At 37.2% G+C, this 7,945-nt stretch overlaps 1 protein-coding gene across 3 annotated transcripts in view; it reads right to left on the minus strand.

Annotated features, from left to right (window-relative positions):
* Window positions 1–7,386, minus strand: part of LOC118440631 (zwei Ig domain protein zig-8) — a 324,123-nt gene extending 316,737 nt beyond the window's left edge. Inside the window, exons 1-2 of one of the 3 annotated variants that reach the window (XM_085665055.1) lie at window positions 7,140–7,386; window positions 6,308–6,568 (exon numbers count right to left, since the gene is read on the minus strand). The gene's annotated coding sequence lies outside the window, so the exon portion shown is untranslated. Of the gene's footprint in view, window positions 1–6,307 lie in introns of all 3 variants that reach the window. The other 2 variants (XM_085665054.1, XM_035863962.2) reach the window with 2 other exon arrangements.
* Window positions 7,387–7,945: the final 559 nt, after the last annotated feature.

Raw genomic sequence — 7,945 nt, forward strand, 5'->3', positions numbered from 1 at the left:
TTTAGATAACAGATATAAATTCTCAATGACGCTTTCAATTCGTCGTGTTTTGCATTCGTGTTTGTAATTTAATGTGAGTCAGAGACAAAAACAAAACCAGCGAAAACGAGAGATAGAAAGAAAGAGAGAGAGAGAGAGAGAGAGAGAGAGAGGGAGAGAGAGAGAGAGAGAGAGAGATAGAGAAAGAGAGAGAATACACATAAAAGCGAATATAACCTTCTGTACTTTCATATCGAAACTCGACAAAGCGGGCTCGAGTGCACGCGCAAAAAATAGACCCATATTATCCGTAGAATCCGACATAATAAAAGAGCCAAGTTGGGCGAGTTACACACAATACCTAGGTAATCCTCTTACATTTCTAACGTAACACGTTATATCAGAAAGACTGAGATAAAGACAAAGACAGAGACAGACAGTGTATATATGTGTGTGTATGTGTGTGTATGTGTGAGAGAGAGAGAGAGAGAGAGAGAGAGAGAACGAATCATGATGACGAAAAAAGAAGGTAAAATAAGAACAGGAGTGGGAGAGAGAAAAAGAGAACATATAGCTTTGCTTCGCTTTTGGCCACGGCACGCTTTTCTCTTCGTGCAAAGTGGTCCACGAGAGAAAAGGCCAATCTCGAGTTTAAGGAAAATACGAATTCCAAGGGAGAATCGCGCGAATCTCGTGCTTGATTTTCTCCGCACCCTTCTCTCTCTCTCTCTCTCTCTCTCTCTCTTTCACATTTCTAGGAAATAAAAAGGGAGTATGTGTATGCGAGAAAGAGAGAGAGAGAGTGAGAGAGAGAGAAAGATAGAGATAGAGACGATTTCGGGAAGCTGCTCATTCGTCACGTCGAGATAGCGCGTTCTCTCTCTCTCTCTCTCTCTCTCTCTCTCCTTTTCTCTTCGAATAGATCCGTAGAAGGCGTGATGTTCTGTCCCGTTTCTTATAGCATGAAGGACCGTAAGCGAAATGGCTCGCTGTGGACCGGCTGCTGCCATAGTATTTCCCATACGTCCTCCAGTAAACGTGACGCGGTTCATTTATTCAAATCACAAGCGATGTTCACTGTCAAAACGTTTTCTACTCTTCTCTCTCTTTCTCCCTCTCTTTCTCTCTCTCTCTCTCTCTCTCTCCCTCTCTCTCTCTCTCTTTCTATATATATATATATACATATATATATATATTTATTTCTTTCTCTTTCTCTTTCTGTATCGCTTCATCCCCTTCTCTTCATTTCACGTTTATTTTTCCTTTTCGTATTTCCCAACTCCGGTGAGAGAAACGAAGAGTAAAATAGAATAGGAAAGGAGATAGAGACTATAGCATTCTCCTCATTCTCTCGTGAACACATAAAACGAACGAAACGAGCCCTGAGAGAGAGAGAGAGAAAGAGAGAGAGAGAGAGAGAGAGAGAGGGAGTGAGAGTAAGAGAGAAAGATCTGTAATACTACATATATAGGTACTATCATCGTCTCTCTTTTCATCTAGAAGCATCTCTTACTCGATCCAGCAACGACGTGCGCATTGGACTTTGTGTGTCAGCGCGAGCGGCATCCACGAGAGAAAAGTCTACGTTTTCATCGCTTTGTCCTCTGTTTCGATGTTTCTACGGTGTTTCCCTCTTGAGAGGGAAGACTACCCCTACGAAATATCCTATATCTATCCCCGTTATATATACACATATATATATATATATACCCTCCATTGTTTCATTGACATTCGAAATATCTTCAAGAAAAATTTCTCGTTTGTTTATTATAACACGTTAAATGTATTTATTCTTTATTTTTATTTAAATGTACGTAAGCTTAACAATATGCTTATATCTAGATATATATATGGAGATGTGCGAAAAGATTCGATTTTTTTTTTTTTTGTATTCTCAATGTTTCAAAACATTATTTAAGAGGAATATTTCTTACGACGATTCAATCTAAATCGCGAATCATAAAAAAAGAAAAGAATCGAGAAAATAATTGAATCGAATTCGATAAACATTACGAACGAAATACAAAGAAATTTTATCTGTACAATATACGTAAGCATATTTATATACATACGTAATATAAATAAATATTATTCTAGATAACCTCGTTAATCCATAAATCTTATTTATAATTGTTTCTCCAGTCATTCTATTTCTTTCATTTTACATATTTATGTACCATTTAACAGTTTTCAATTTCCGTTGTTTGGCTTTCCTACGTTCCGAAGATATTTAAAGACTCGTGAAGGATAAATTATCACGGGGAAGGAGGGAGGGAAACGATAAAGAAGAAGAATTGTTATTTAAGATACGTTTGACGACATGACGATTATGAGGTAGTGCAGTCTTCAAAATAAGTAAGTTATCGTCGATGAACATCGACGATAAAAAGTACCGTTTCGCTTTTATATTGATTTTATGATTCGATAGGAACAAAAAGAAAAATAAAATACAATAAGAAGGAGGATAATCGAGTACGCGCGTCTGAACGAAAATTAACATTTGAAACACCCGAAAAAAATGACTCTTTCCATCCTTGTCTCTCTCTCTCTCTCTCTCTCTCTTTCTCGCACATACATACGTTAATACACCACGCACGCACACATCAACATTCTTTCACTCTTTCTCTTTTTCTCCAATCGAATGACGCACGAAAGTCAAACGACTTTTCGGTTTCATAACAAATCGAAGAACTTCCTGATCGAAGCGTTCAGTTTTAAACATAACCCAAATCAGGACACTGAAGAAACTTGATCGCCGTATTATCGAGAAGTTCCCTTCGTAAGAGAAAAGCGAACGTTCGTTTTAAACCACAGTCCGTTTTCTCTCCTTCAACCCACCCCATTCGTCCAACACGAACCCCATCCCCGTACTTTATTTTTACGAATTCGAATCTCCACCATTTGAAACCGTAATGGAAAATCTTTTTACGATGTATACGCGAATATATCGGATCATACTCCTTATAACTCCTCTATCACGAGTTCGATTTAACTGCAATCGGGGTCGGGACGGGGGTGGGTTGTTGGCGAGCGACGCGCGAAATTCGAAAAGAATCGAATATGTTTAACGATTCGTACGAAGTATCGAAATTTATGGCAGTAAGCAAGAGAAGAAGGAGGAGAAGGAGGTAAAGAAGAAGAAGAATTGAGGGCGTAAACGACGCAAGCTTGAATAAATCTGATTTCTGATGTAAGTAAGCAGGTGCCATGAATCGACGAGAAAAGGAAAAGAAAAAAAAAAGAAAGAGAGAGAGAGAGAGAGAGATAAAAGGAAAGTAAATTTCGATCGAGAGATAGGTAGTACATAACGGTGACTGGAAACGAAATTTCAAATAGACTCGAAAGTTACGATCGCATAGATGTGGCGGGAATCGAAACGTACAACTTTTATTTTGACGTAGAAAATGCATGAGATAGAGAAACAGAGGAAAATGAGCGAGAAAAATGAGAAATAGAGAAAGAGAAAGATAGACAGAGGAATAGTATAGTATGCATTCGTGAAACAGGGAATTCCATTCAACGTATCTTCCGAGATAAAACGCTGAAACGCAGTTGCGTGCATCTGTGAATTAGCAGATAGCACTCCGGAAACGTTTGAAGTTTTGCTTGAACCGTCCGCACGAAAATATGTATTTTTCCGTGGGTTCATCTTTTTTTCTTTTCTCTCTTTCTCTCTCTCTCTCTCTCTCTCTCTCTCTCTCTCTCTCTGTTTGTCTGTCTGTTTCACCATCTTTGAAAGCTAGCAAAGCGTTAGTTCTCGAGTGTCCATGATTTTCTAAAAGCACTCTTATTTTTAACTTTGATATAACAAAAAAAGGAAAAAGAAAAAAAGAAAAGAGAAAAAAATACAAGGAGAGAAAAAATAAACCCGCAGACAGGAAAACTCTACTCGTCACATAACACGTTGGCCAAGCAACTAACAGAAGAGCAACTACCTATGTATATATTTTCAAAGCGATCTTGTAAAGAGCTTGTTAAATACGCTGGAACAAAGGACAGAAAATTGTTAATAAGCTAGTATGGGGTCCGTCGATCGATTAGAATACGATGCGAGTATGCTCTACTCAAAAGAAATTTTCATTTTAAACGATGATGATCGCGTCTGAAAAGGTAAAATAACGGATGACGGACTATGGCTTCCTAGTAATTTATTAGACACGACAAACAAGAAGAAAAAGTATTAGTAGTAGTACCGAGATAACACGAACTAGGCGATCAAGATCGTAGTTTGGATATAAAAGGCAGGTGGGCTTAATGTTCGTCATTATGTTCGCGACACCCTTTTTTGAATAGACGAGACTTGATTAATTTCTTTCATTTACGTTAGGCAAACCGACCCAATTTTGATGGCGCACTTTAAATCGGTTATCCCTTAATGACAAACCAGGTATTTTGCATTGGAATGCTCCGGCGATATTAACGTTAATATCCCCATTCCTCGTGGAAATAAAAGTGAAAGAATATTTTATCCCCCTCTGTCTAAAATTATACCCAGGAGTGTTACTCTTTTAAAAAAAAAAAAAAAAAAAAAAAAAAAAAAAGAAGAAAAAAAGAAGAAAGAAAAAAAAAGAAAAAGAGGAAAAGAAGAAAAAAGAATTCCGTGCTCGAAGCAAATTAGAAAATAAATTTATTCCCGTTTGGAAAACTAATGGAACACGAACGAACGATAGGAGGTATCTCGGGGTTATATCGTCAATAGAAACAAAACGTAGATTGCCTAAAGGAAATTTCTTTTAAAGCTAAAGAATCTTTGTGATCCTCGTTTACGTGAAATTCATATTCCAACGTTTCATTGGTAAAGAGAATAGAGGAAATAAATAATAGTAGGGTTGAGTTAGTATAAAGTGCATTGGAAATGAGAGAGAGAGAGAGAGAGAGAGAGAGAAAAAAAAAAGAAATATATAACAGATCTCGTTCTTGTCACGTAGATTTTATCTTTGATGTGTAAGTTGTATCTGACGAGTGAGAAAGAGTAGGGAATGGGTAGGGAGAAGGGAAAAGAAGACAAACAAAAAAGCGAGAGCGAAAAAAAGAGAGAGAGAGAGAGAGAGAAAGAGAGTGGGAGAGAGAAAGAGAGAGAGAGAGAGAGAGAGAGAGAGAAAGCGAAAGCGAAAGAGAGAGAAAGAGAACTATTATTCCACAGGTTCTATTATACCGAGGACTTATCGATACATGGAACAAGTGCTACGTAGTGAAAAGCTTTCATCTACGTTGGTACAAGTGTCTATTGTAAACTAATATCTTCTTTATGTAATGGGCCGGAATAGAGAAAACGAGAAAAAGAGAATGGGAGGAAAAAGAGAAAGAGAGATGAAAGAAAGTCACAGAAGGTATAGTGGGTTGAGCTACGTTTTTTTCTCTTCTTCTTCGTCCTCTTCTTCTTCTTCTTCTTTTCGTTTTTTTTTTGTCCTTAGGACGGAAAGGGAATGACAGGAAAGGAGATAACGCCTGTCGAAAAGTAGCACAAAAGAAAAGGAGTCAGGCGAGGAAGATCATTTCGCAGTCCGTCAAAGCAAAGACGAGGGACGTCGTGGATCGTGCCACAAGAGGAAGGAAGTTTAGAGAAAAAGTCAGATAGATAGATAAAGAGACAGAAAGAGAGAGAGAGAGAGAGAGAGAGAAGAAATTCTTATGAACTTGAAAAGCGTGAACTCTTTCGAAAGGCATTGAAATCGTAAGAGGAAAATTTTTAGAACTTCCCTGGAGAAACGTGTAACCTTTAAATGTATTCTTTTTGACACACGTGAATCACAAGCAAAACTGTACATCTATCCACACGAAATTTTCAATCTCGTCCTGCTTTTATACTTTCGAAATCCAACGGGCTCGAAAATTCGTTTCGCCTACTCTCTTTCTTTTTCTTTTTCTTTTCTTTTCTTTTTTTTTTCTTGTTCACAAAAATAATACACGAATAATATCCTTCCTATCGGATCCCTACTAACCCTTCCTATCTCTGTCTAGTTTGTAAAAGAAAAAAAAAAAAAGAAAAAAAAAAAAAAAAAAAAAAAAATTAAAAAAATAAAAATATTTTCGGGAGCTAATTTCAATTTGTAGACTCGCGCATCGAAAGAATTTCAATAGGAGGAAGAAAAGGCTGTTGGCACGATGCCGCGAGTGGGAAGAACGTTGGAAATTAATTCGGTGGTGAAGAGACACAGAGAGAGAGAGAGAAAGAGAGAGAGAGAGAGAGAGAGAGAGAGAGAGAAGGAACATCGAAACATCGAAGTTGAGTGAAACCGAAAAAGAGAGATAGAGTGAAATAGAGATAGATATAGATATAGATAGAGAGAGAGAGAGAAAAGGAAGATAAAATCCCTCGTTATCTTACCCCCGTTTCAGCAAGCGGGTCAGGTTCGTTTCCTTTCCAAGTTGTGGTCCATGCGACGGTCGACGTGGTTATTCCTTCGTACGTCCGTCTTTTTTCTTCTTTCTTCTTTCTTCTTTCTTTTATTCCACGTGTTTTCTATCTCCTTCCAAGGTAGGAAAGGTTGCGCTTTCAAACTAACACTGTTCCGTCATTGAACACGACTTGACGACGACACCGTCTTCGTCTTGTACACACGACACACCAAATTTAACGACACCTTTTCTATTTTAATTATTATTATTATTATTATTATTATTATTATTATTATTATTATTATTATTATTATTATTATTATTATTATTATTATTACATATTATTATTATTATTTACTATTATTATTTAATTATTACTATTATTATTATTATAACTATTATTATTATTATTATTATTATTATTATTATTATTATTATTATTATTATCTCAATTCACAAATAATCGCGCACACGACGACGAATAATAAGAGAAATAACGAAGAATACATTAAAAATATTCCTTTTCCCTCCGTGATATCACCCGCCAACGAGGGAAGATGCACGCGAGTTACATGAACTCTTCACTCTTGTATCCTCTCCTTGCATCTCGCGAGCTTCACGCTACTGGGAGCGACGCGCGCGACTCTCGTGAAAGAACGTTATTGTTATTTTTTTATTCGCGAGGGTTTGTTGTACGCGGGAGGAAACTCATCCCGGCACGCATCGTAACGAGATTAGACCAATCGGACCTTCTCGAACCTCGTTATTTTTCGAATTCGCTCGAATATATATTTTTTCTTCTTCTGTCCTTTTCTCTTTACCTCTATCCCTCCCTTTTCTCTCTCTCTCTCTCTCTCTCTCTCTCTCTCTCTCTCTATTTCTATCTCTATTAATTTTTATCCTTTTATTGACGTTGGACCACCAGTGTAACAATCTTCGTTCACCATCATTTTATCGTTTATTTTCAAACTAATTATACAAACGATTTTCTCTCTATATATTTTCTTTTTTTCACACTCACGTTTTTACATATATATATATATATATATATATATATGTATATATATACATATATACATATATATATGTATATGTATATATATATATATCTTTTTCTTTCTTTTTTTCTTTTACTCGTTCCACTCCTCTCATTAACGAAGAACACACGCTCTCACGGAGACCCAACCGTTTCGCGATACGATAGCAAACTGACGTCTCGCCGGGTAGCAGCGCCCTAACGACGGCCGTTCCCCGAACCAACTTCGCCCTTCCTCCTATCTCTACCGCTACTACTACCACCACCATCCCATCCCATTCCTCAACGAGCTCCTACCACCCTGTGCCAATGCTCTTATCACCGCGAGGCCTTACCTTTCTTCGCGCCCTGGATTCCGCGAAATTCGACTACGCCGACGCCTCCGGATTATCGCTCGAAATTAACTCGCCTCAAGAGACAATTTTTAACACCGGAATAATACTTTAATACATACACATACACATTTTCATCTCTACGTCATTTTAATTCGTTTTATCTATACCTATGTATATTTAACTTACTTATTTACTCACACGCGTTTCCATTTTTATTAAAAAAAGTATATATATACGTATATATATATGTGTGTGT

Source organism: Vespa mandarinia, chromosome 2, assembly GCF_050613455.1.
Source record: "Vespa mandarinia isolate Hongniang chromosome 2, ASM5061345v1, whole genome shotgun sequence".
NCBI lineage: Eukaryota > Metazoa > Arthropoda > Insecta > Hymenoptera > Vespidae > Vespa > Vespa mandarinia.